Genomic DNA, 27324 nt, shown 5'->3' on the forward strand with positions numbered 1-27324 from the left:
CCGGTTTCCAGCAGGTTAATAAGTTCGTTAGCTGTCTCAGCCTGTTTGTTCGTATTACGGTCAACCGGAAAGTAATTAGCAGCCGTGACTCGTTCTTGTGTACTGTGCAAACCGGGAATATTATCCGATCAATATCCAGGAATAATTATGCAGGACACCAGAGTAAGATACAGAAGTGTGGAAGAAATTGAACAACAAATATGACCGTTTGCTTTGTGTACAAATTTAAAATTGACAAACCACTCTGTGCTTCATTGTCATGTTTAAAACTCAAACTAAATTGCGTTTCTTCCTTGAATAATAGGCATACAAATTTTTGTGTTTCGTTGTGTATTGTTATACACAAATACATTCTGCTTTTCATTGGGAAAACAGTAAAACGCTGCCTCCCCGGAGAAGCCATAAATACTTTATTAACTACTCGGTTACAGATGTCAAATAAATCATTCATTGATTGACTTCTGCCAAGCCTGAGTAGCTGTCGTCAGTTTGTCTCTCAATAAATAAATATGATTACGATCAAATAACATCCCCGCTTGGTGCTGTTTTGTAAGGTATGATTCCCAAAAGAGGATTCTGATTTCATGCAGAGCAAAACGGTATTAAATGTGCTGTTCTGCTTCGGTTTCTAGGAGGTTGCTTCTAGCCAACCTATAGCTCGAGCACATCTCATCCCCGATTTCCCTAGGTCGAGAAAACAATTCCGGCTGGAGACAATGTTTTGTCAACATCTGCTGTTTACGCGCCTCAAGTCGTACTGCACAGGATGTGTCGAATATATCCTTCTCGAATAAACCGAAAGTGAGCGGAGGTTAGGGGTGGCGAAGAATATCACCAAGTACGACAAGAGCACGCGTTGTCGTTTAGCAGGGCAACCCCTCCGGATGCCGTGCGGAACACAGATCAGACTGAAAATGTTCCTTCTACGGCCAATATCACCAACGTGATCTGATATTTTATTTATTGCCTGTTTGTCGGTTTGCCCTTATTGTGTTGACGACGACGAAGACGTCGTCGTCGTCGCAGGCACTCACGCTTGTTGACGCTGAGAACAGTCTTTTCCGACTTCTGTGGGATTTTGTCATAGAGACATCGGTCCCTTTTCCGTCGTATGCCGTTTGTGATGAGTTTGTCAGCCAAAACTGAAAGGAAGCTTGCGTAATTGCTGGTCTGATAATAGCATTATGCCGCGTTACCAAGCTTCTTGCCTGTCATGATCCGGTCAAGATGTGTGTGCTTTATGGTTGGCACAGCAGCACGAATTGGAGTGGGAGTTTAAACACATCGTGTGTAAGGTTTTTATTGGTGAATTTCATTAAGAAGTGAAATATTACTAACAAACTTTCATTTCATTTGCCGTTAAAAAAAGAAAAAGTTCTTGTCAACTTGAAGCAAAGGCGCTAACATTCTGCTTAAGAAACTTGACCTTTCCGTTCTTTTGATTTCAGAAAAGGTATCTTTTGACATCATTAGTTTTTTATAGAGTGACTAGAAAAAATCAGTGAGGTTGAGGTGCATTAAAATTGTTTAACTTTTACTTGCCAGGGGAAGATACCCGGGTAGCTACAAATCAATTTTTTTGTTTTACTTTTATCATTACTGGAGGCTGTGGTTAGAGAAATATTTTTACTTTGCTTGTTCTATAGGGTATCGGCTGTATTATCGTCAGGTTTTACCTAATATCGTCCGGGGGCTTAATAAGGTCAAAGAGAATTAATCTTTCGCATTTTGCAGGAAGGTGCTCTGCTTTATGAAGAACCATTATGTAAGAAATTGACGATCTTACACATTATTTACTCCTGACCATAATAGGTTGAACCTGACGAAAATAGAAAAAAAAGAGTCGATTTTCTTTGGTTGAAGCTCAGTGAGGTGAGAAGAGAAATCATCTAGTCGTTGCAACCGTTAAACATCTGACAATTGTTAGGTTTAAATTGAAATAGTTTAAGGGGGGACCCTACTCTGGAAGATCGGAAAATAAAAATAAATCGTAATTTTTTGCTCGGGTATTTTGACCATTGATTATAATATATTTGGAAATATATTTTACATGTCTTGGATACTAATATAGTGAGTATTACGCTGTTGACAGCGTTTCTCTCAAAACCATGTTTTTTAACTGGTGGTACGTTTGTATCAACATCTATCGAACCGATTTCGCTGATTTTTTTGACATAGAACTACGTTTTTCTTTAGCGTACCACATGGGGATGTAAATAGGAAAACTATTAAAGAAAAGGGGACGAAAAATGTCCCTTTTTAAATGCTTATAAATCGGTTTGTTTTCAACCGATTTCCTCGATTTTTGCAGCAAATGATTGGAAAATTGTACACGCATCCACCCAAATGTAGAAAAGTGTTGATTGATTATGCGAACTGTTGTACAATTGAAAATTGTCAAGCCTTGTTGAAACGAAAATAACGTCCTGTGATTGGTCGCTTGCTACCTTTCTCTAAAAAGGTCGACAGAATAGTATAACTAGTTGGCCGCGAATTGCGGTAGTAGCAGCAACGGGTTGCACGAGTAAACAACCCGAAAAAAACAACATTAAAAAAACATTACAAAAACCTTAAAAGTTGCTGTAATTGTACATAGTTATACCATAATTTAACTATATTTTTCATTGTAAATACATCAATTTTACATTAAATATCATTGTCCAGAACAATAAAAAACATCGTTTTTGCCATTTTTATCATGAAAAAGGGGGGTCGTTATGTATCTTAACAGTATATATCCAGGCATTTTTCCCATACATTTAGAAGTCATTGACAATGTTTTTCATTTCAACAAAAAACGTTGTTAAAGCATGGTAATGACAACAATCGTTTGCAAGCTTACAGTAAAAATGCCGTGTTTTTTACAATTACAATAAAAAAACATTGTCCGTTTACTGTTCTCACCGCAAAATAGATCGTTAATTTTTTTTCGGGAAATCACATTACGTATCTAAGCAGCAGCGAGGTAGCACCAAACGTCTCGATATGCCAGTTAAGGGCTTCGGTATTCTTTCCGCGATAAAGTTTTGCTTTATCTTGGCAACAACACACTCTGTGCTGAATCCAAGAAAACACAATCTGTCGCAGCCGTCTTATTTACAGAATGCGAAACAGCTTTTACAGATTTTGAACAGCAAAATGTCTTTCTCAAAGCAAATAAACAAGTAATTGAAGGTTAATAATTTTTTGGCAATAACACAAGCATTCTGTGCTGGGTTCTAGCAATCAAATTCTGTCACGATCAAAAAATTTACTTTATTTATTTACCTTGTGCCCCCCACTATTGGGGCACAACAAACTGTCCTGTTCTGTTAGAACGCCTTAACAAAAATGGTTCATTCGACTTTACAGGAATAAATTGAAGTCGATTCAATCATTCAACATGAACAGAATTTCGTCATCTCCCAGCTGCTCAGTTGCAACATGATGCAACACGCAACAGTGAGCAAACGAAATCGCTTGATGTTACAAACCGCAACACGATACGGGTTAAAATCTTTGCGTGTGTGAGAGCACCATCGGTGTTTATTCGCTGTATACAAAAATCAAATGCGAATTCTCGAGGAACATTTCAAAAGGTCCTATCTGACATTTGTAAACAAAACCTATTTTATGTTTATTCGCATGAAAGAGCTTCTTGTCTATAAGTTCCTTTGAGAAAAAAATACTACAAGGTATACAGCCCTAGGGTTGTATGAAATGGTGACGTGGGACTATACACTGTAATTAGGGGACTTTTTGTTACAAAATATACAGAGTCTGCAGACAGAATCAATGTGTTTGCCCAGCGACTGTACGTATTTTTATTTTCAGCCTCCCCTGGAAATAAATTTTTGAAATATATTCAACAACATTCGAAAGAACATCGTTTATATCTGACGTTATTATGCCCGTAGTATATTTTTGTGCAAACCACATGTATTTGACAAGGCACAAGCATATCGTGCTTGTTGAAGAAGCACCAATAATTTCTCGTAATGCGTCGAAGCCAGAATTAACTCAATATCCTAAAAAACCAAATCCAATAATACTGACGTTATCATAATGAATGGTTTTGTCTGAAATGTAAAAAGATGTTCTGAATGAATCTTAGCAAATAAACAAAAAATTCACAAGCGCAAACCCTTACTCTTCTATAAATGTATATATTTAGGAATTTACTCTTTCGATAATATCTATGATTACTTAGTGATTATCGAAGATAAAGTTAAATAAATATCTGTTGCAAAAATTAAAAATTCTTGTTGAGTAATTTATGGTAATTATATTTATGAGATAAACTTTCAATCACCATCAACAGCAGCATTGCAGTTTTTTCTCGATTGTACACGTATAGAAATGAAACTTTTCAAACTTTTTGGAAAACTTTACCTTCGAGACATCATATTAGTCTAAGCTCATGGAAGCAAACATAAATTGACCTATTGGGACGGGGGGACTATGTCAATTTTTATTTCGATATTGATACAGAGAATATCACAGGGAGCGGATGGTGTCCATTCACGTCGTCTGTGCTAGGAATGCTCGCATGTAATTGGGTCATTGTTCGCGTAAATTTGTTATTGAAACTTTTTATCAATTTTACCGCTTAGCAATGAAATTAGAGTGATAACTAGCATATTAAAAAATTGTTACACATTTTATCTATCCAACAACATATTGGTTAGTGTTATCCATCATGTGGTTATGCTGTTATTACCGTTTGAAATCTGACGCAACATTTGCCAGTTTTATTTCCAATTTTACAGAATGCATCCCAGTATAGTAAACAAAGACGTAGTCCCACGTCAATAGATTTTTGATATCCATAAAAGTTCCAGAGCTTGCAAGAAAACGTCCAATTTGAATAATAATACAATATCGCACAGCTCTCTGATTGGACGTTTGTCTACTAGTAGGCCAATCTGTTATACGAACAAAAACTTTGACAGATGCAGATTGGACCTCGAGCTTTGTGTAATATTCTTTACCGGTTTGAGAAAGTGAAAAAAAGTAAAAATAAAGTCGCAATCGATGTCCACAGAAGACGCCGAAAACGTAGCGGTACGGACGACTAGCGTGCACCTGGTAAATCTTAATTAAAATGTTTAGCTTAGATGCTACATTATTACCTCTAATATGATTCACAGATCTCGAACATCTCCTCGTCATCGTTGTAGGTTCCCCTCACGAAGTCTCATAGAGTCGTTCACGTCGCGATTATTTGTTCATGAAGAATTTTCCAGATGGAAACAGACGTTTCATGGACTCATTCGAGTAGAAGGAAAATTTACAAAACTTTCGCACACTGTCATAGGGGTTTTTTGAATCATTGCCAGCCAAGGAACATCATTGAAAATGATGAAAAATGGAAAAACAACTAGTTGCAGGTTACTGATTCTATGAAGAATATTGCTGTTAATTCTGACTATTCAGAATATTTTAAACGTGACACCATATATGTTGGTTGTAACTATGGTACCTTCCTTCTCCGAGGCTGCTACCTTAACTCCACGGACAGAGCGCCCCCCCTGTGTCCAGCGGACGAGTTTCAAGTGCCAGATTTTGCGATTCAGGATTCCCACGAGAATGATTCGAACGACAGCTGTATATTGCCAGCAAATTCAGAAGGCCTTTTGGTAAACGACGACCTTATGTTTTCAAACACACATTTTTTCCCTATGTTCTATAGTCACTTCGATGGAAATCTGGATCCCGAAGAAAACGATGCGCATAGTAAATAATTTTGATAATAGGCAAATGGAATAAATTATAATAATCATTGTAACAAAACAAATAAATCATTCAATTAATTAGTGTTAGATATTTACGTATTTTCAATGTTCTTGTATAACCTACAACATGACATTTTTCTTTTGAATCGAGTTTGACATTGTCATTTCCCTTTGATCCCTCACTTCGTCTTAAGCGACCGTTTCACAAACCACTACACCCCAGCTGCCTCACTGAAAAATCATGTGATTAATTGAATACTATTAATTTTGATTTAGGAAAGAGAATTAAATAAAAAAAAATGTTGGTTTAAAAAACCAAACTTTCATAAGAAATGATAGACAATATTTTCATGGAAATGAATCTCGAATTCGGATATCAAACGTTAATCATAATGATATACTGTTTCATATAAAGCCTTTGAAGCCATTTAAATCAAAGGTCCAATGTGTCATTGATAGTTACTAAGAGACCAATCAGATAGGTCCTATGTGATAACGAAAACAACATAGGTCCTATGTAACAAAACCATCAATAAAAACTGGAAAAAAGAATTGAATCGATTGAGAAAGCACTAGAAGTTCAGATGACGTTCTTTTTTTTACATTTGAGATAATAAAAGGGATGGAATCTTATTTCGGTTTTAATTGGAAATTGAAAAGGATTCACAAAACTTCAAGTTCATTTTTCTCTGACAAGCATCGATGTCAGATAGGACCTTTTGAAATGTTTCTCTAGAATTGTGGAATAATTCGTCTATAGAACATTAGAGAATGGTAAAACTGAACAGAAAGGCGTGGCCTATTTCGTAGCAACCTTCGGATATAAAAGAGTGTTTTTGGTAAAAATCAGCTACATTCATCAGTCGGAAGGTAAGCTGGCTGGACCGTCCACAACGTTGACAGCAGTAGCAGCAGATATTAGCACTCAGCAGTAACACCGGATTGCAGCGGGTTGTGCCTGTGGCTGCCTTTAAATCAAACAAATCACTTGCCCTGTGGTTGGTCACCATGTCTCTGGAGCAGAGCGGTTCTTCTCACTTCTCAGCGTGTGTCGTCAGACTGCCGTTATTGCCCCACTACTGAGGCAGCTTAAGGCAAATAAACAAGTATTTGAAGGTTAATCATTTTTTGACAACTCAAGCGAGCAATTTGTGCTGGATACTAGCAATTTACTGAATGTGAAACAGCTTTTACAGCTCGTGATTTCAGTGTCTTTATTCCCGCGCTGTTGAGGCAGCACAAAGCAAGCGTTTAGACTTTATGAATCATTAATGAAACACTTACAATAATGCATTTGTTAATAGTATGCGTAGTTCTACGTCAGTTATGCGGTCGTGTCTTGGATACAACCTCCTACTTTTTTTGTGAAAATGGATTATCTAACTTGTTACATAACTGTTTTCGAAAATTCCAAAAATTTTGAAAAAAGGGGTCAATTTAGAAAAAAAAAGAACGCGACACATCGCGATGATTCGTAACCGTCATTTCCTAAATTAACATTGACATTGGTATTTCTGCTTTTTGCGTTCCAGAAAATTCGAGTCATAATAGAAATATAAGAAATGATTTTTGAATTAGCACCCTTTAATTTCGAGCAATATCGAGAGCGTCTACTTCTGCCGAAAATACCATTGATGCAGAGAATAACTAACATTCATATTTAGAAGGCATCCCAAGTAACTATTTCTATGCTTCAAAGCCAAAAACATATTTCAAGAAAGTTTTATAAGAGTCATACCAAAGCCTATAAGTTTTCACACAGTAACATACTGCATTAAGATAAATCAAATTCAGGACGTCTTGGAAAGGGTTTTAGATGCCTCCAAAAAAATCATGTTTTTCTTCACTTGCGTTATTCACTGTTCATAAATGGGGATATAACTGCACGATAAAACTAATCCTTACAACTATATTCAAATTTGTCTTAAAGGTTTCTCTTTGTCCTCCAATTTTCATGGGGATTTTAGAATCAACATTTGGTCCGTTGGTCTCGAATCAGAAAGTCATATAATGTTGTGTTGTAGTGAAATAAGCCACACACCCTTGTGTGTGGCCCCAAAAAGCGTCCTTACTGTCTGTCAAGTACTCAATATAAACAATCTAATAGTGCTTCTCTAATTAGCCGACACAGGATAAACCGGAAGCAGCAAAATTAAAAAACGAGTCCGAATTATAGGCATAATCGCATCACTCATCAAGGTGAATCTTGATCCGACGTATCCTTCCATTCTAACAAAAAAACACTCTTCTGTGACCTTTGTGGAGATGCAAAGGTTAACACGGTCTTTGAAAAGCAAAGGTCACGCCTACATCCCTTTCCTCTTCCCGCCTGATTGCAAGGACGTGGCCGGCGCCGCTATTGATCCTTCAAAGTATTGAGTCACTAAAACTTGTACAATGAGAATGGTTGATAACTCCCAGCCCCATTCAGTTGATTCACTGTGCAATTTTACTGATTCGGACCAATCACGGAGTAGCAACCATTGATATGTACAGTCCGTCAAGCTAACGGTTCGTGAGGTCATTAAATAAATCGCAAATTTCTTCACAATTGCGAGCTGCAATTGGCTGCAATCGGCAGATAGGGGAACTGCTTCATTATTAGTCTCAGCCCATACATTCATCTCATAAAACATGAAAACACAATTGTAAACAGGAAAATCGCGTATTTTCTTCTTAAACCAATCCATGGAATGGATTCTTCTTAGTTCACTTTAGATTCCTCATAAAGTATAACCCTCAAAAACTCACTTAAAAGCACCAAATTTAATATTATAGTCGGGAATCTGCACTCGAAAACTCATTTAATTCAATCACCTACCTCAGAAAATAAAATCCGCGCATTGTTCGATACGGCTACAACGGGACTCGTTCAGGACCCAACCAAAGTTTTTTTCATCACTAGCGGACCACTTTTTATTTTAATCATTAAACAAAATCACTCACTACACTGAGAGTATTTTAATTCTTGAAATGTTCTCCTCAAATTTCCTAAAACAAGCTTGAATTAGCAGAAATATATCAGATGAATTTCTACAATTCCTAAATTTCAACTGTATGTATTTTCATTTGTTTTCACTGCGTTGAAGAAAATCAAAAGTCGCCAAATCAGCATCTCAGTTTCTGAAAAATCATAATGAAAATGTTGAATTTTTCCGACATAATTGACATAAATCTACAGCGCTGTAGTGGTTACCTAGGTTACCAATTTTGCATGTAAACAACTGCAGCGGATATCTAGGTAACCTACTACGACGGGCTGCGGCTACGTTCATTCGTGATAATGTGATTCATTCATGATTAACAGTGTGATGAATATGGGGGCGTCGTGAGATGAATATTTGAGCAATGTTTCAAGTTTTGAGATAAATATGGAAGCGTTGTGAAAAATGGTTTGTTTCACAAAATTTAGGATAAATCTAGCTAATTTTACTACACATACAATGCTAAACGATTCCATAGGAGCACGTAAGCATATTTAGTTCATTTGTTCAATGATTTCGTGAATATTTGGAGTTTTTTTCTTCTGTGTGGACTCATCACTGCGACCAGAGAAATTTTGATCTATTGTGATATTGCCCAGGTGTTTTCTGTACTCCGCACTTCATATTATTGGCAGTATCATTATTGAAGTGAATGATACGCTTTTTATTTTATTTATATCCGTGCTTGTGTGTGAGAGTTTAACCTTTCATTTCAATTTTACTGCTCTACTATACCGCCGAGCCTCTTTTCTATCCTACCAATATCGCCAAATTACAATTCCCTGAACTGAGGTTACACCTAACGTTCCTCTCTGGCCAGGTTTATTCTAAGAGGGCCTTTTTTGTCAACAGGAAGGAGTCTTATCGAAACCTCGTTCCTCCTACCAACACCGCGTCACAATCACAATTCCCTGAAGAGGCACTCAATGCTACACCTCTGGTCAGGTTTATTATAAGTAGGACTTATATTTTTGTCAAGAGGAAGGAGTCTTATCGAAACCTCGTTCCTCCAGCCAAGACCGCGTCATAATTACAATTCCCTGAAGAGAACTATTATACGTTACTCAGAACAGTTTTATTATAAGAGGGACTTTTTTGTTAGGTTGAAAGTCAGCAAGGGTACTATAGAATTCAGCTTGAAGGAAGGGTATGTAGTAGAGAGCCTGAGAATGAACCCATGTTAAAGTCCTTTGACAACCAAATGGCCTGATTCTACTAAGATTTGAACCCACGACCACTCGCTTATCAAAGCGGACTCTGTAGTCTTGCGGCTACGAAGCTCTCATACTCGGAGTTTAATCAGTGCATTCTTCGTGATTATCGGCTTAATGAGATGAATAATGGAGCAGTTCCCCTATATGAAAAAAATAGTGGTAACTTCAAACCAAAGATAACTAGAACATGATACTTAACTTCCATATTTTTCATACGTTTTGAACACGACCGATTTCCGACGGTTAGTGCTGCCATCTGATGCCTTAAATTCTTATAAAGTTGTCTCTATGAGCAAAACCGATTTATCGTGCATAGTCCGTCATCGATCGTTGAGCTGTTCAAGATTGTATATGAAAAAGGTGTAGCAGTTTGGTCAGCTCGACGCTTAAGATAACATGCAGATTAAAGATATTGTCATTTTTTGCACTTAATGCCATTGCCATATTTTTTGCACTTCTCAAAGTACGAAAGAAAAGTGTGAAATTCACTGTCAGAGTGGGGGTTTATATTAAGAGGTTACATCTATTTTCAGGTCCCATTTTACCAAAACTTAAAGTTTGATATGTTGCAAGCCAGGTTTCAGAACCATTATTCATATGATCAGGTTCACCGGGGCACCTGATTTTTGCTTTATTAACCTCGGCAAGAGTGGAAAACTTGGATGTAGAGCGTGCTCATAGCGGTTATCAGGAAGTTCTGATGGTACGCTTTATTTTAAATGATGCGCCGGTAATTCTTGATTCTTCCGGAAAGTTTCATGTTTGAGAACTAAACATTCGAACACATTATTATAATTTTTCGGGTGCCAGCACCGTACAGTCGTCCACATGGATACTGAAAAAAATGGTTTCACGTTTCAGCAGTCATGTCTTGGCGTTGTCGTCAGTTGATTTTGACGTATACATCATATTAACAGTGTATAAATTAGTTCGACTTTTGCTCACGCGCAGCGACAATCATGTATGATGAATTCTGCAAGAGTCAGGTATCTTGTTAGTCATCTTTGGAAAAATCATCATTTTTTTCTGGACTAGAACAACACAAGTTCGCATCATGGAAATCACGTTGGAGGAAAATCGGCATTTAGGCCACCTTCACTACTTAGAAAAATTGTCGAGACCTGGTAAATATTGCAGAAAAACACAAAATAAAAATTCGCGGCAGTCCGGGTGTAAAGGAACATACAGGTGTTTTCTGTCGAGCACACAACGGTTGATCAGATTTTGAAGAACAATATATTTGAATTATAAGTTTCATTCTGCTGTTTATTCTCGTCAGCATCTGTTAGCCACTTCATTCTGAAGAGGCAACTCCTCCCAGAACTAATGAACCGGCGCCAACGGGATTGCTTTGTATGAAGCAGAAGATTTTTGCCTCCAAATAACGAATGGGATTGATTCCTGATCAGTTGCTGTCAGAAGCGATCTAATTACCTAAGTTGCTCAGTATGACTTGAAATTATTAGCAATTTCTTATTTTATTTTGAGTTTAACGTAGGTTCTGAAATGCTTACACAGCTCACACCCCTCTTTTTTCGAGGAATAATAATTGATTATTTCGATGCCTGTTCATACAGGTACTTTAAACTATAATCCCAAAAAACCGGGCGCCTTAGTCTGCAATGCTAGAGATCATGCAAACGATGCCTTTTTTTAAAAGAAAGAACCGCACCCACAAAACGATACTTATATAGGATAGCGAACGATTTAAGCAGTGGTTTTCTTCGGCAGGTTTGCTGCAGCAATCTTATGCAGGATTCTGCTGAAGAAAACCACTGGCGAAGTCGTTCGCTACCCTAGAAAGTACTGTTGAATATAAGAGCAATAATTTCAAATTCTACCTGTCCAATTTTGATGTTTACGTTCAAAGAAAAAGATGACAACTTTAGCCAACCGAAAAGTAAGATGAATTTATCGAAAAAGGTTTTGTGAAAGGCATCGCTCAGATTTTCTTCCGCAGAGTCAGCCATTATTTTGTATCAGCACACCGGCGGCTTGCGTCATGCTAAAGTATTTTAATTCTCGCTTAAGTACAAGCCCGCCATACAAAAGATTTGAAGTACTTCACCGGTTGATGAATATGCGCTTGCACAGCCATAAAAGCAATGTTATGGTAGATGCAATTTGAACGACCGCGATGCATTAAACGCATGCTTGGAAACGATGGTGCATCTTCGTGAGTGCATAAATTATAGCCGTATAGATAGGTAGGTGCTTTTCACTCGGCTACACGGTCGAGAGAGGATGGGACGTCACTTTTTCTTTCTCGCAGATTTATTGCTATCCTCGTACAAAACCGCGATATCTTCCACACCAGACTGCCTGCCTTGCCGGCTGACGTACCTCGTGGCAGCTCAATTAGCATTCTAGTTGAGTACTATTGTGCACTAAAATGATGACACTTGAATGCCAAGAATAAGCGCAAGACTGCATCCACGTGACTGTGATTTCTATGCTGCAGCACAACACAAGACGCTAAGCGCGGCTATCCATAAGCGGCATTGTTAACTTGTGAAAAGGAAACACGCATTTGTACATGTCTTCGCCAGAGAGTGTTTGAGAAATTGACAAAATAAATAAAATAAACGTTTTAATGAGCCGTGTAATGCGAAAGTTGGGAAATTATCGATGTTGCGAAAAAAAGCAAACGTAACCGTCTTGTTTGTTTCTTCTTTCCAAGATTCACCCACCCTTCTGGCAGTCAATGGGCGTTGGGGAGAGAGAGGTACCACCGGCTTCAGTGACGACGAGAAACATTTCTCCGTATAATCCCCCTAATTTTTCCTGTTTTCGACTCCAATTCTTTGTTGTCGTTCATCTGTGCTGCTCAGTCCCTTTGCAAGCTGGCTATTACTGAAATCTGTCTCTCTTTTTTTTTCTCAGTTACCACCAGCCCCAGAATGCGTTGTTTTGGCGCACATTAAGCATTGCCATCGCGACGGACATACGCGCGCCTTTGTGACCCGAGATGAAAAAAGTTTCAACAAATTCACCAATGTTACATCACGTGCATAGAATTCAGTAGTGTACAATTTGAAAATAACACTTATCATTTTTTACTCTGAAAAAACTCGAACCAAACAAACTGATGGAAATTGTATGAATGATTTCATTTTACGCTATTTTATTGGATATGATGATGATACTTAATAAAGCGGATATATTCATTGTCAAAATTTTACATTTTCAACCCACAGTTGATTTAAACTGAAAAGCAGTTTGTGAAAAAGTTATGAAATTTTTCAAACTGTTATCCTGGACAAATTATAATATAGGTGATAATCAAAAACGGCAACGTAACGTGCTTTTTGTAACATTATTGATCAAAATCATTGACATGTACTGAAGCAATTTAAAAAAAAACTTAGATGGCTTGAAATTTGAGCATTCTTTTATTACCGTAAGAGTTTGGGCTGAATGGACTCACAAACTTGAAAAACAATTCATGTGAATGAAAATTTTATTAATTTGAGTGAAAACAAAAATTTGAAATCTGTTGTAATATTTTTTACAATAATATACTTTTCAAATTTGTCGCAAGCAGCATAAATTTAGTATTGTTTGTATTGTATGTAATTGTATATATTTTCATATGCATAAATTAGAGTATTGAGCAACGTTTAGTGCAGGCAGCCTAAAATAGACCGAAATGGCTTGATATTGAGCTCAGCTTTCACGCTAATTCTTTTTTTTTCTAATTTTCTTCCTTCCAATCACACAACAGTTGTGGACTGGAAAACCCAAATTTCTGGATTCAGATGAAATGATGGTAAAAGTGGAAAGTAAATAATTTTTTTTGAGTTATATTGTGGTCCTAAATGGCTCCTATTTTAATTTGATAGTATAGTTTTATTAGCCCCTTTCTGCATGGTTTATTTTGCGGCTTCATGTGGATGGATACATAAAATATTAATGAATACGTAACACTAAGTCTCACTTAATTTCTGATTGTACAGAGTCATAAAAATGTGCGCGTGCTTTTTTGAACGCCTTGATTTCCGGGCAAGCACCCAACTTCAACTTAGCAACCCGAAACCTATCGTGGTATCCACTGGTACAAAAAAGCATTAGCATTTCTAGTTGTTACGTTTTCTTGTAATCAAGAATGCATGGCAAACGACCAAATATAGTAAACTCATTTTAATATCTAATAACTAATTTGACTAAAAGGGATAATAAACTAAATCAAGTCTTGTAATAATTCTCAGGTTAAAAATTATTTCAAGACATAATATCGACACTTCCCGCAGCTCGGAGCACTGCCGACGGCGCACATGTGGGAAAGAGCGGAATCCAATAAAAACAAAACTGCGTTTTTCACATTATTAAACGAATCGATTCCAAAGTACACAGAATGCCGCCGACGCCAAGTTATGAGCGTACGGTTTGCTGAACTGCTTATGCTTACCAGCCGTCCGTCCGCTAAGTAGTTGATGAAGCAGCTGAGGGGGGAGGGGGTGATTGGGCAGAATTGGGTTTGGGGTGACCGGCTGACAGCAAATTTCGTTTATTTCCCAGCCGCCGGCGAAGAAAAAAGGGAAAATCGACGAGTAATAAAAGTTATGAGGCCGAATTTATATCGTTTTTTTTTTCGGTTCGATTAACCTTACTATTTATGGTATACTTACTCGTATATGATTTTCGGAACTCAATTCTAAGGACTGTTTTGGTCACTGATTTTTTTTCTAATAGGTAAAATAAGACAATACTAAAAACAAGGCACGAAACACGTGTATGTCATTATCAATTTTATTTAAAAAAGTTAGCGCAAACATCGGCAGCCTCAAGAATCACAGTAATTGCATTCTTTTCTAACATATTCGATTCCTTGGAGCGTATGAGGAACCGTTGCTGGGAGTCTAACCGAACTTCCAGAAGAAACATAATCATTTTTGACGAGAAAGTTTTCCGAACAAACCAGACGTCATAAAAATAAAACTCGAAATAAACGAAAGTTTGGTCATAATTTTTCCACCCCCAAAGAAGAAGTTTGGAAATAAATTCCAGCACATTTTTCTGTGTTAAGTGTAGGCGCAAGCTGGCACTACGATTAACACTTGGATATTTTGTCGAAACAGTATGCCGCAAAGTAAGTGATTTCCTTTCATTATGGAAGTGTCGAGTTAAAGTTAATTCGATTATGTTTACTTATCTGGCCAATCATAAAAATAAAATACACTAAAGTCCCTTTTTTGCGTTTTTATGCATCTTTTTACGGATTTCGAAGTTCAGGCGGTTTTTACGCGGACTTTGGAATTTATATATACTGTTTTTATGCGGATTTCGGAATCTGCGCGTGTTTTCACGCAGGTTTCCAATTAACGTGGTTTTTCTTGCGCTGATCATCTGTAGAAAATGATTCAAATCAACAGAATTTGTGTTATTTCCAAGTGCATTTGGTATTTTTTTTTGTTAATAATATACAACAAAAAATATGTGTTTTCCATCTTTTAATCCAAACAGAAATCTTCAAACAAATTAAATATTAAACAATAAATCGTTTAGAAGAACAAGACTAAGCTTACATTTTGCTTGATAATCTTCCAAGATAGATTGAGATGTTAACATGTTAAATAAACTTTTTATTCATTGGACATCAGTTACTGCTAGAAAATTGAAGTAGCTAGAAATTTTAACTTCGAACGATCAATAAATAAATCTTGTTTTTGACTAGTACAAACCTCACCAAAAAGCTATGACAAACACTTTGGGTTAACGTACAGGTGCGCCAATAATTTCAGTTGATATTTTACTACTAATGCTCAATGTACCATGCTTTCCTGCTATCAATTAGGTTAACGTTTGCATTGCCGATTTTTCATGGGTTGCCTTCACACACACTGACAAAACTACTCATGCCGCAGCAATCATAGTAACCCATGAGTCAGCAGAAAAAAATTGAACTCTAACCGTGAAGGTAAAAACATTGAAGCTACTCCGTTTAGAAGTGTGCGCGTTCAAAGAGCGGTACCCCGCGTCGAAAACGGACATTGTGCGGCACTTTGTGGACGTTGGATACGTCCGTTCCGGCATCTACAATATCTTGGTACTATTGAAAAACAATCCGCACATCGAAAAAAAAACCCAGTTTCGGACGGCCGACGACTCTGAGCAACAAGAAGCTCCAAAGGATGCTAAAGAGGAAGACCAAAGGAAAAGTTGCTACATCCCTGCGTTTTCCGAACAAACCAGACGTCATAAAAATAAAACTCGAAATAAACGAAAGTTTGGTCATAATTTTTCCACCCCCAAAGAAGAAGTTTGGAAATAAATTCCAGCACATTTTTCTGTGTTAAGTGTAGGCGCAAGCTGGCACTACGATTAACACTTGGATATTTTGTCGAAACAGTATGCCGCAAAGTAAGTGATTTCCTTTCATTATGGAAGTGTCGAGTTAAAGTTAATTCGATTATGTTTACTTATCTGGCCAATCATAAAAATAAAATACACTAAAGTCCCTTTTTTGCGTTTTTATGCATCTTTTTACGGATTTCGAAGTTCAGGCGGTTTTTACGCGGACTTTGGAATTTATATATACTGTTTTTATGCGGATTTCGGAATCTGCGCGTGTTTTCACGCAGGTTTCCAATTAACGTGGTTTTTCTTGCGCTGATCATCTGTAGAAAATGATTCAAATCAACAGAATTTGTGTTATTTCCAAGTGCATTTGGTATTTTTTTTTGTTAATAATATACAACAAAAAATATGTGTTTTCCATCTTTTAATCCAAACAGAAATCTTCAAACAAATTAAATATTAAACAATAAATCGTTTAGAAGAACAAGACTAAGCTTACATTTTGCTTGATAATCTTCCAAGATAGATTGAGATGTTAACATGTTAAATAAACTTTTTATTCATTGGACATCAGTTACTGCTAGAAAATTGAAGTAGCTAGAAATTTTAACTTCGAACGATCAATAAATAAATCTTGTTTTTGACTAGTACAAACCTCACCAAAAAGCTATGACAAACACTTTGGGTTAACGTACAGGTGCGCCAATAATTTCAGTTGATATTTTACTACTAATGCTCAATGTACCATGCTTTCCTGCTATCAATTAGGTTAACGTTTGCATTGCCGATTTTTCATGGGTTGCCTTCACACACACTGACAAAACTACTCATGCCGCAGCAATCATAGTAACCCATGAGTCAGCAGAAAAAAATTGAACTCTAACCGTGAAGGTAAAAACATTGAAGCTACTCCGTTTAGAAGTGTGCGCGTTCAAAGAGCGGTACCCCGCGTCGAAAACGGACATTGTGCGGCACTTTGTGGACGTTGGATACGTCCGTTCCGGCATCTACAATATCTTGGTACTATTGAAAAACAATCCGCACATCGAAAAAAAAACCCAGTTTCGGACGGCCGACGACTCTGAGCAACAAGAAGCTCCAAAGGATGCTAAAGAGGAAGACCAAAGGAAAAGTTGCTACATCCCTGCGTACGCCTGGCCGGGAGGTCGGTTCAACACTGTTTGAAAAATAACTGGCGAACATGGACATACATGCCAGGAAGCGGCAGTTCCGTCCACTGGTCTCGAAGCTGCAGGCAATGACGCAGCGGCAGCGCCTGAATAAGATGGTCATGTCGATTTTCCTGGCGGTACTCGAGACGTGGCGACGGTGATGGACGACGAAATCCATCTCACCCTGGTTGGCAACGACTGGCAGAGCACTTCATGTTTTAATTCCCCCACGAAGGAAGTGTGTTCCGAGGTGAAGTTCATTTCATACATCAAGTTTCTCAAGAAGGTGCGGCTGTGAATGACAATCAGTGAGAAGGAGATGTCAAAGCCGCTCTTCGCCCTGGACTGGCCGTGAACGGTTGAATTTATGGTTCGAAGTGCCTGCCGGAAGGTGTGTCGTTCACTAAGAAATACCATAAGGGCGAAGACGCGGTGTCCTGGCCGGATCTAGCGTCGGCTCATTACTCGAAGCGATCGTTGGAGAAGATGGAGCGGCTAAATACTGATGTGATACCCAAATCGATGAACCCTGTCCCCAACTGAGTTCCATGGAGGATTTCTGGGCAAACCTGAAGCGTAAGATCTACTCCAACATTTTTTTCGCGAAAACTCGGGAGGAATTGATAAATGAAACGAAGAAAGAACGCAAAAAATGCCTACACGCATGTTTTCGTCCGCCATAGCTATAGCATAAAAATAAATAATTAAAAAAAAAATTTTATGAATTTCAAACATTTTTCAAAATAATCTGAAAAACTCATCGTAAGTAACCCTTGACCAAATTTTGAGCTAAATTTCAGGAGTCACTTTAAAAAAGGAGGCATATTAATTCTTTCCGACCGAGCCCACACAATAGGGCAAATAGAATGTGACTAAACTGCCCATAATTCAAAAATTAGCTAATATGCTATTCTTACCAAAATCGAGAAAACAGTTTCTCTTATTTTAGATTTGATGAGAAAAAATAGAAAAGTGGATTGCGAGATCATCATGAATTAATAATGTTGTTGTTACATCAATATAGTATTATATTGGTTCATCATCAGATCCGTCTTATGTGTCGGAAGCTCATACCAATACAATTTTTTTTCAGATGGTATGTAACAAGTCATTTTTATCACCAACGAGCATGATATAATTCACATCGTATACGAATTAACCAAATTACACACCGGTTCATCAACTGACCTTTCGTTTATAATTTTAACATTGCTACAGTGCTGTTTCAATTTTATCAACATTCGTTTTCTCACTACTCGCCAAATTCATTTTTTTCGTTTTTATCACGCTTTTTAAAAAAAAAAAAAATCTAAATCAAGTATAATGTACTAGCAGTTGTAGAAAGTGTATTTGAAATAGTTATATTTATTTATTTATTATTGTATTAACTCAATTTGTTTGATCAATTTTCTGGGGCAACCAAGTGTCATATCTGTCACAATTTATTTGTGTCATAATTTTGAGAAATAGTAGAAGGGTGGTATCCAAGACACGACCGCATAGTTGACGTAGGACTACAATAGGTTTATATTTCCTTTTGAAGCTCTGTTTGATTTAGGCTCGATATCGATAACGAATTACAGTTTTAGTAGAAAATGTATATTCACAGAAAATTTCAAATTATCATAGAATTTTATGAACATGTTAGGCCAATTTAAACATTCCATCAGTATACAAAATCAATCAGAAAAAAATTAAATCAGTTTCAAGATACCAAAGAACAACGAAGATACCATATTTGAAAGTAATAATATTTCTGTTATCTTCATAAATAAACCGGGCTAGAGTGATGCACAACATTGACCACAGCAATTAATGTTGCATAGTGTTGTTCAATTACAAGTAAGGCTATGGAAAGTAATATTTTCTTGTAGATGCTAATGCAAAAAAAAATTAATTGAAAAATACAAATACAAATGTCGGAACTCTAATATCAAGATGAAGTGAATTTGGCTTTCCTCTATACCAGCGTTACACCTTGGTTTTTGTTTCCTCAGAATGTATCTCTATATAGTGCGGTTAGACGTAGTCCTACGTCAAAATGAACCCTGAAGTACGTATTTCATTTACTTTGGAGCAAAATTTACGTATTATTCGAACAGTTGAGAAATAACATTTGTTAACAGCTCAAATAGCCCTACAGTTTGGTGCTCATAAAACGTGGATTTGAAAATTATTCCAGAATTCCATATAAACAAGCATTACACTCTTTTAGCTATGCTAAAAATGGGCAATACAAATCATATTGATATTGCATGTATAATTGCCGTGAAAAAGTTCGCGAAAACACTATGGAGACAAATATTACCGTACAGTGCCCATCCACCGTGAGGGTTCAAATCACTACTCACTTTTCACTTGGAAGTTATTTTTTCTCAATAGCAAAACACACTTTTTGAAAAATATTTTCACCGATACTTCAGCAACGCTTTTCTGAAGGATTGGGGAAAACATTTACTGGGAAAAATATTTACACTGAAAATAGACTCATGTGTGAAAGTCCCTATGATACCGAATGGCCGAATTGTACTAAGATTCGAACTCATGGCCATTCGCTTGTCAAAGCAGACTCTGTAACCTTGAGGCTAAAATCACTGACAATAAGTATCACTACGGTGCAGTTCAGAGACGAACCTATGCTAAAAAAATCTTGGAACTATTCATGTGGACCCCCTTTTTTAACGGATTAGTAATAAAGTATAGTAAACAGTCTAGAAAAAAAAATTCTATGGCTAGTTGACCAGGTAACACTGAAAGCTTTTCATCGCCTTCCTGCTAATGTTTTGAACTCGTAATGGTTGTCAGCAATGGTGAAAGAAAAAAAAACAATCTCCAATTGTTAAAAATACTTCAAAAGAAATAATTTTTGAAGAATTAGAATAAATTAATCTAAAGCTTGTTTACCAGAGAGCTGTTAAGTAAAGTTCTAGTAACTGCCAATTTAGCAGTGGTGGGCACTATTCCGCTAATTCGCTAACTGCGACGCTAATATTCAGTTAGCGGTTTAGAGACTTCGCTAATTTTTGAGCTGGTTAGTGAACTGTTAGCGTCGCTTAAATTTCTGCCTTCGAAACTCTAATCGCTGATTTGCTATTTTTGTAGAGAAATGACTAAAAACTATTTACAAAGTTGCTAATGGCGTACATGAATTGCTTCGAATAATAAACACACTTTACTGCGGAAGTTACTTACATTACAAGTTAGTTTTTCACCCTAGAATGGGGTTCCAGTTATCGTACAAGCCACAGAAACATTTGGAGGAACAAGTTCATGGTGATCTGGCTTAAATTTTTGGCAGGACAAAAATTTATGTAAATTGCAATGCGCTTGAAATTATGGCAATTTCCGTTCTACTTCCCCGATCCAGATAAAAATAGATTTTTTTCAACATCCCTAAAAGTATTTATTTCACACACAAGTATACAAGTTTCGTGAATTTTGGACCTTTTATTGTAAATTGAGCAATAAACATAGTCAGAGCCGAATTTGTAGGGGGCCCAGGGTTCTCACATTTTTGGGGACACCAAAAATTGAGGAAAAAAAACTATTCTGTTGCATTGACGTTTTTTTGAGTCTAATGATTTCAAACGCAACTGAGAAAAAGGTATTTAGGCGTAACGCATAAAGGGGGAGGTGGGAGGAAGGGGGGTTGGCTGAGACAATTATGTCAAAATCAAAAATTTGGAGGGGGTTGAGTTTTTCAGCGTTGCGTATTTTTAAGGGGGGGGGGAGTCTGAAATCTAGATTTTTAGCGTTACGTAGTTTGTATACGACGCCTTATTGAAGATAAATCTGATCAAAAAGCAACCACAGAAGGCTTCAGGATCGGGACCCCTAAAGTTGTAAATCCGGCTCTGGATACAGACAGTTTTTTTTACGCGGGGGTTACATACCTCGTTAAAAAACACGTAAAAATCGCGTTGATACGAAAAGTCGCGTCAAAAACAACGTGAATTAAAAAATCCGAGTAAAAAAGGGGTAATTAAAAATCCGCGTGGAGTAAACCACCTAGAAATAATTTAGAAAAAAAACCCGAGACGCTCTACGACCAGTATTTAAAATTGTCCTCTTTGAAGGTCATTCCGGATCTTTCGGAGGGCGGAGAGGTTTTCCGACTAAGTATTTTACTCCATAAACACTTGGACGTTTTAAAACCCGCGTTAATTCGGAAATCCGCAACAGTTTTTTTAATTAATGCGGTAACGCGTAAAAAACAGCGTTGATCAGCGTAAAAACAAACGCGTCAATTCAAAAATTCGTGTAAAAAACTCGTAACAAATCTGCGTAAAAAATCTGACTGTCCGGTACGTAGTATTAAGTTGACGATTAGCGATTAGCGAATGTTACGCTAATATGGGCTTATCATTCAGCGATTACCGAGCTAAATTTTCTAGTGAGCTGAATTTTAAGTGCAAGAGAAATTATCTTCTCATTTTGTGAAAAATTAACTATTTTTTCTAATTTTGTTAATATATAACTAAACGATTGTTTCAACTTTTTAAAAACCTTGTCTGTATATTCCTTGCATATATGCGCACATTTGTAAAAGGGTGATCGTTAACAAAGTTTAACCGGCCATATACGTCAGATAAAGTCGAGCTCGAAATGGTTGTGGTGGCATTCGAGGAAATTATGACCATTCATATTTTCCGTTCCGCCGGCATATGGGCCAGATCTGTGCCGCACATTGGCATTTCCAAGCGACACACAACACTACCGGAGAAGTTCAAGAAAAATAAACAAAACATTTGGAGAAGTACACGAATCGTGCATTACGCTTGGAAATAATGTCAATGTAAATAATTGTTTATAGAGTTTGAAATGTACCAATGGATGGATGAACGCCGCCATCACTTGTCCATAGAGCTATGCAGCAGTAAGTACTTTGATGCGGAATGCCTTCCAACTGTTTCCCCCTCCGCACTTCGTCGTCACCCCGGGAAGGATTCGATCAACCGACAGATGGATTAATGCTAAAGAGAAACGTACGTCTTGATATGAAGCTGCGAGTCTGCCTAGATAAATCGGTATCTACAGAGGCTGTGAACTTGTGAAGGGTTCATGTACGCTTATCGCCCTCCTCATATATAGCTACGATGGGGAAGATAGTTGGGAAAATTTAAACACCATTAATTACCACGAACCTTTTTGGAGTTGTCGGTGTTGCTTAATGAACCTTTTTACCCCCGTCCTCGTTTGGCGTGCCGTCGATCAGGCAGGCAGGCAAGCGAGCAGGCGGGCAGGAACCGGTTGCGTTTTAAGTTGCTTTTGTTGTTGCTATTGCTGGATGCAGGTTCACTATTTGCTATCGGTCGGTCGGCCGGCGGTCGGAACGTTTAATCTGGATTGATTTTTCTTCGATGTTTAGAAATAGTCGGAAAAACACACATTGAGCGTTTGACTCATGGAAGCACAAACACTTGACACGGCCGCTGGCTTTCGCAATACACACTACTGTTGGGTACACGGTTCGCTGATTGGGTACGTGTTTTTCTACTCTTCTCACAAATGTACACAGTTTTTCAACGATAATTAAACATATACTAATGTAGGGTAGTGCCCAACATGGATTTATTGTGCCGGGACAGATTGAAAGTCCAACCGGTAGCTAGAAGAGATGTTATCAATTTGCTGAAGGTTTATGATGGAACAGGTTCGTTATGTTTGGCAATTTTTCTTTATATTCAGCATGATTGAGAATTCTGCGGTCAGCAGTAATAGCAATGCTAAAATGTATCTTTTTAAACGAACGGTTCTACTACAAATAGTTGAATGTTAGTTTTACTTCGCGTAATATATGATTTTCTCTATGGCCTTACATTACAAAAATAAGATTATGAATAAAGTTCTATTGGACATGTTCAGTTTATTTTTTCATATTAAATTCTTCGTGATTATGAACAACTTAAAAAAAAAAATATTAAAAGGTTCAATCTGTTTTAGACAATGAAAAACTTTGTCGACAAGATAAGTATGAAAAGATGAGTAATTGTTCACTTATTTCTCTATTTTCCTGTGAATTTTGGTACCCCTGCAAAGATAACTTTTTCAGAGACCTAAATGAGTTTTCCCGTAAGCCAACATAGAAGCGACGAACCCCTGCGAGCATTTACTGTGTGGCATTTTGACGCCCTTCTGCATACACTAGGGGCTACATAATTCACAGGAATGGTTAAAAAGCTATAATCTTTTCAGGGCAACTATTTTGAGCATTAGCATAACATTTTTTTCCATTCTTGGGACCAGCGTAAATAATGATGGAGTACCCAAAAAAAACTAAATAATTTCAATCACAAAACCACGTCTTAAAAATAGTTGCGAAAAATCGTGTTGAGAATAATAGCCTTTTAAATTAAAAACCGTGTCAATTTAGTGCAAAAAAGCGTGCCATCTCCCAAAATTTTATGTGAAACCCATGGCTGATTCAAAGAAATCACTGAATTCAATATGCAATAGTTGAGAGAAAAAACTTCGATTTTTTAAATAACTTGAAGAACGCACAATTGAAAAAAAAAAGCGTTGAAAGTGCGACAATGATGTGATCTTTTCGATACTAATACGTGTTGTTTGAAAACTTTGTGAAAGTACAGGTTTTCTGAGATTTTTTATTAAATTTAAAGTCTATAAGACTAACCATAGCAACCGCTTTACGATGCAATGTGTAATGTGGTTGCTATGAGCATCAGGCTCATTTATATTTGTTTATGTTTTGACACTGCTGCATCCCACTTTGGGATAAGTGCTTTGAATATATATAACATACTAGTAATATCGTATGCTTGAAACTTCAATCTTTTCCAGAAATATTTCTAGAATGCAAATGAATTCAAGCAACTGTACACAACTGAACGGTAATATCAACAATGCATTGTGTAATTTCCAAAAGTCACTGGAGTAACGACGCACGACCTGAGAGAGATGTAGTATAGTTCTGATTCCATTCGAAGTCGTAAATTCGTGCTCTGTTTGACTATTGCTGTTTTCGAATCTGACTGAAACTATCGCATATTTATTTTGACTGTCCAGAGTACACCAAGCGCGTGATTGCCAAAGTGATAAAGCCTCGAACACCGAAAGACGGCAGCCAAAACGGAGCATAGGGCCGTTCTTTGTTTACATATTTATTCCACCGCCACTCAAAGTGATTTTGATGAACTGCACAATTTTGTACGTTGATCTTTTCCTTTTAACTCAAAACGTCTGGCAAACATCTCTCCTGGCTACCGATCTTTACACTTTCCATGCTCTTTATTTTCCTTAAGCCGGTTTCACTGAATTTTTTGCACAAACATATTATTTTGTTTTTATTCGCTTTCTGCACGTTGCGAATTCTCCGGTTTGAACTGTATTCGTTAGCCTCTTTCAACAGATCGTTAAATTAGGCGCTAATCGGTGTGTGCAGCATCTGAAGTGGTTCACTCTCGAAGAATCGTTTGTATGGATGCACACAAGGCGGCTCTCATGAATATCCCTGCACAACACTGGACAATGTTAACTTTTCCGAACTCTACTTTGCATGGCTTAAAATTAGCATTTTATACGATTTAGTCTTAGGAACTCGCTAAAAATTCACCTTTCATGCGAAAGTTATTGCTGTTGTGCTGTTGTAAACTTCTTCCACACTCTGTAAATTTCAATAGAAAACTATCGTTAAATTCACCAAATCACTACCAGCGGAAAAGGTCCGAAAGAACACCCAAACCGTTCGAAAGTCAAGAATGAACTGAACCGCCACTTGCATTACTCTCTGTATCCAAGCTCTTGAAGCGAAAAAACGTGCCTGGCTTTAGCTCGCTTCGCACTATGGGCTGATGAGGGTTTTCCGCGGCAAAAGTTTAGCTCGACTCTATTGTAGCGAGATCGCCTCGGCTGTATACAATACTAGCATGTACCTATATGTTTCATAAGGAAAACAGATGGTTCCCGTTGGGTCCAGCGCAGCACAATGATCGAGTCTGTAAGTGACGAGAAAGAGAGAGCAAAAGAGAGGAATATGCGCGCACTTTTGAAAATGCAACGGAATGCACCGTGCCCCGGTCTTATGCATCAAAACGGTATACATGCACTGAGCAGATCGGAGAGCGCGGAGAGTTTTTGCTATTGGCTGTCTTCTTCGGAGAAAACAGTCATCGTGGATGCGAATTTGGAAACGTTCGTTTGTATCCCATCCCACCCCATGCCCGATGGGAGGATGTTGCGTACGCCTTGAGTTCAGCTTTCTTTAAAAAAATAATCAGGAAATATTTCGAAATATATTTATTTGGCATTAAACAACTAAACATTTGTTAAAACTTTCTCATTTTCTTTTGTACATCACTATTGGATTTTCGGTTTATCGCCTTTCATTTGGCTTTCCAATTTTTCCTTCTTTTTTTTGATTCACATTTTATTTTGCGTTTACTTCCATTGTTGCATTTTCCTTCCCGAATTTTGTGTTTTGACATCTGGACGACTTTTTAAAAAAGGTTTAAGTTGTTTTCCAAATTTTTTTTTATAAGCTTCCACTTAAAAGCTCGTAGGCATTTTTAAAATTTTGGTTGAAAAGTTGAATGTGGGCAATTGTTACGATTTTTACAAAATGTACAGTTTTGTTTACTTTTGAATAAAATCTAATACGTTTGAATTTTCCGAAAATTTTTGGACTGTCATTGAAATTTTGTTAAAAGAATAAAATGTAAAAACTTTTCCAACTTTTCATATAAAATATGGAAATTTTTCTATAAAATTGAAATATTTTTTTTTAATATCCTCAATAATTTAGATCTTCTATAAATTATCCATGCTTTGTAAAGAGGTCCTTTTACAGGGATGAAGTTTCCTTGACAACTTCTCAAAAACTTCGCTCTAAAATGTAATAGGTACTTGAAAACAGCGAAGAAACGTTGGCGATAAGTCGAGCTTTGTTTACTCCATGATTTGTGGTTTTTGTCGGATTAAAAATGACTTTCGGTGAGCTTCCATTAATTATTTAAACAATTTGTTGACGTTTCGGTTTACTCATCGCTTCAACCATCTCACCGTGCTCCCCTGGTTTTCCAAATTCAATTATTAAGTTTGTGCATTCGGGTAAAATTTGTTTTCTGAAGATGGTTGAAACATAAGCAAACCGAAACGTCAAAAAATTGTTAAAATAATTAATAAAAACAGAGGCGAATGCCGAATACAGCAAAGCCTCCTAAAAATAATACAAGTTCAACGACAGTTAATTTAAAACAACAAAACAATTTTAAAACGACAAAAATAAATATTTCAATTCCATCGTTGCCATTAATTTAATAACGGAAAAAAAAGCGTTTGAGTTTTTGGAATCCAGATATTTGAAGAATTTCAAAATTCAGTATTTTGAAAGATATGTTTTTAAGCAAAATAATTTTGACTATCGTGTTTTCATTTTATAGTTTTGAAATTTTGTGTGTGCTTAAAGTTTCATTGCTAACTGGAGGAAAGGTGCTGCTAACGACTGGGTAAAATGACGTGAAATACCTTTTTTTACTCTCTACTTCAATCATTTTGAAATATCAAATTAGCTGGTGAGTAATTTTAACATTTTCTCTTTTTCTTTAATTATTTGATTGTTCTATTTTTATCCTTATTTTCTTTTTTTATATATTCTCCTCCAATATCTCTAAAAAAAAATTCTCTAGAAATTTTGTTTTTTAATTCACATTTTTGATGGCAATTTTCTTTTGAACGCGATGGTGATAGCACAACTTGTGTTCTCCACGGGCACCCTTGTTTTAAACCGTGCTTCGGGTGCTCCGTCTCAAATTTGTTATTGGAAGACATTGGTGGATTTTTCCACGCACAAACACCGTGGAGTATCACCAAGAGCATCAGAGTTCAAAGGTTCCGGAGAAGAGCTGGGAAGGTACAACGTCGTATTACTCATTATGGCAATTTGCAGGAGCAGCAACTGATGAATGATTGACTAACGAGAGACGAG

At 37.0% G+C, this 27324-nt stretch overlaps 1 protein-coding gene across 5 annotated transcripts in view; it reads right to left on the reverse strand.

Moving 5' to 3' along the window:
• Positions 1-25112, reverse strand: part of LOC129730913 (protein Wnt-1-like) — a 62217-nt gene extending 37105 nt beyond the window's left edge. The window contains exons 1-2 of one of the 5 annotated variants that reach the window (XM_055690516.1): positions 24955-25112; positions 22526-22989 (exon numbers count right to left, since the gene is read on the reverse strand). The gene's annotated coding sequence lies outside the window, so the exon portion shown is untranslated. The remainder of the gene's footprint in view (positions 1-22525; positions 22990-24954) is intronic. The other 4 variants (XM_055690519.1, XM_055690517.1, XM_055690520.1 and 1 more) reach the window with 4 other exon arrangements.
• Positions 25113-27324: the final 2212 nt, after the last annotated feature.

Source organism: Wyeomyia smithii, chromosome 3 (genome assembly GCF_029784165.1).
Source record: "Wyeomyia smithii strain HCP4-BCI-WySm-NY-G18 chromosome 3, ASM2978416v1, whole genome shotgun sequence".
Taxonomy (NCBI): domain Eukaryota; kingdom Metazoa; phylum Arthropoda; class Insecta; order Diptera; family Culicidae; genus Wyeomyia; species Wyeomyia smithii.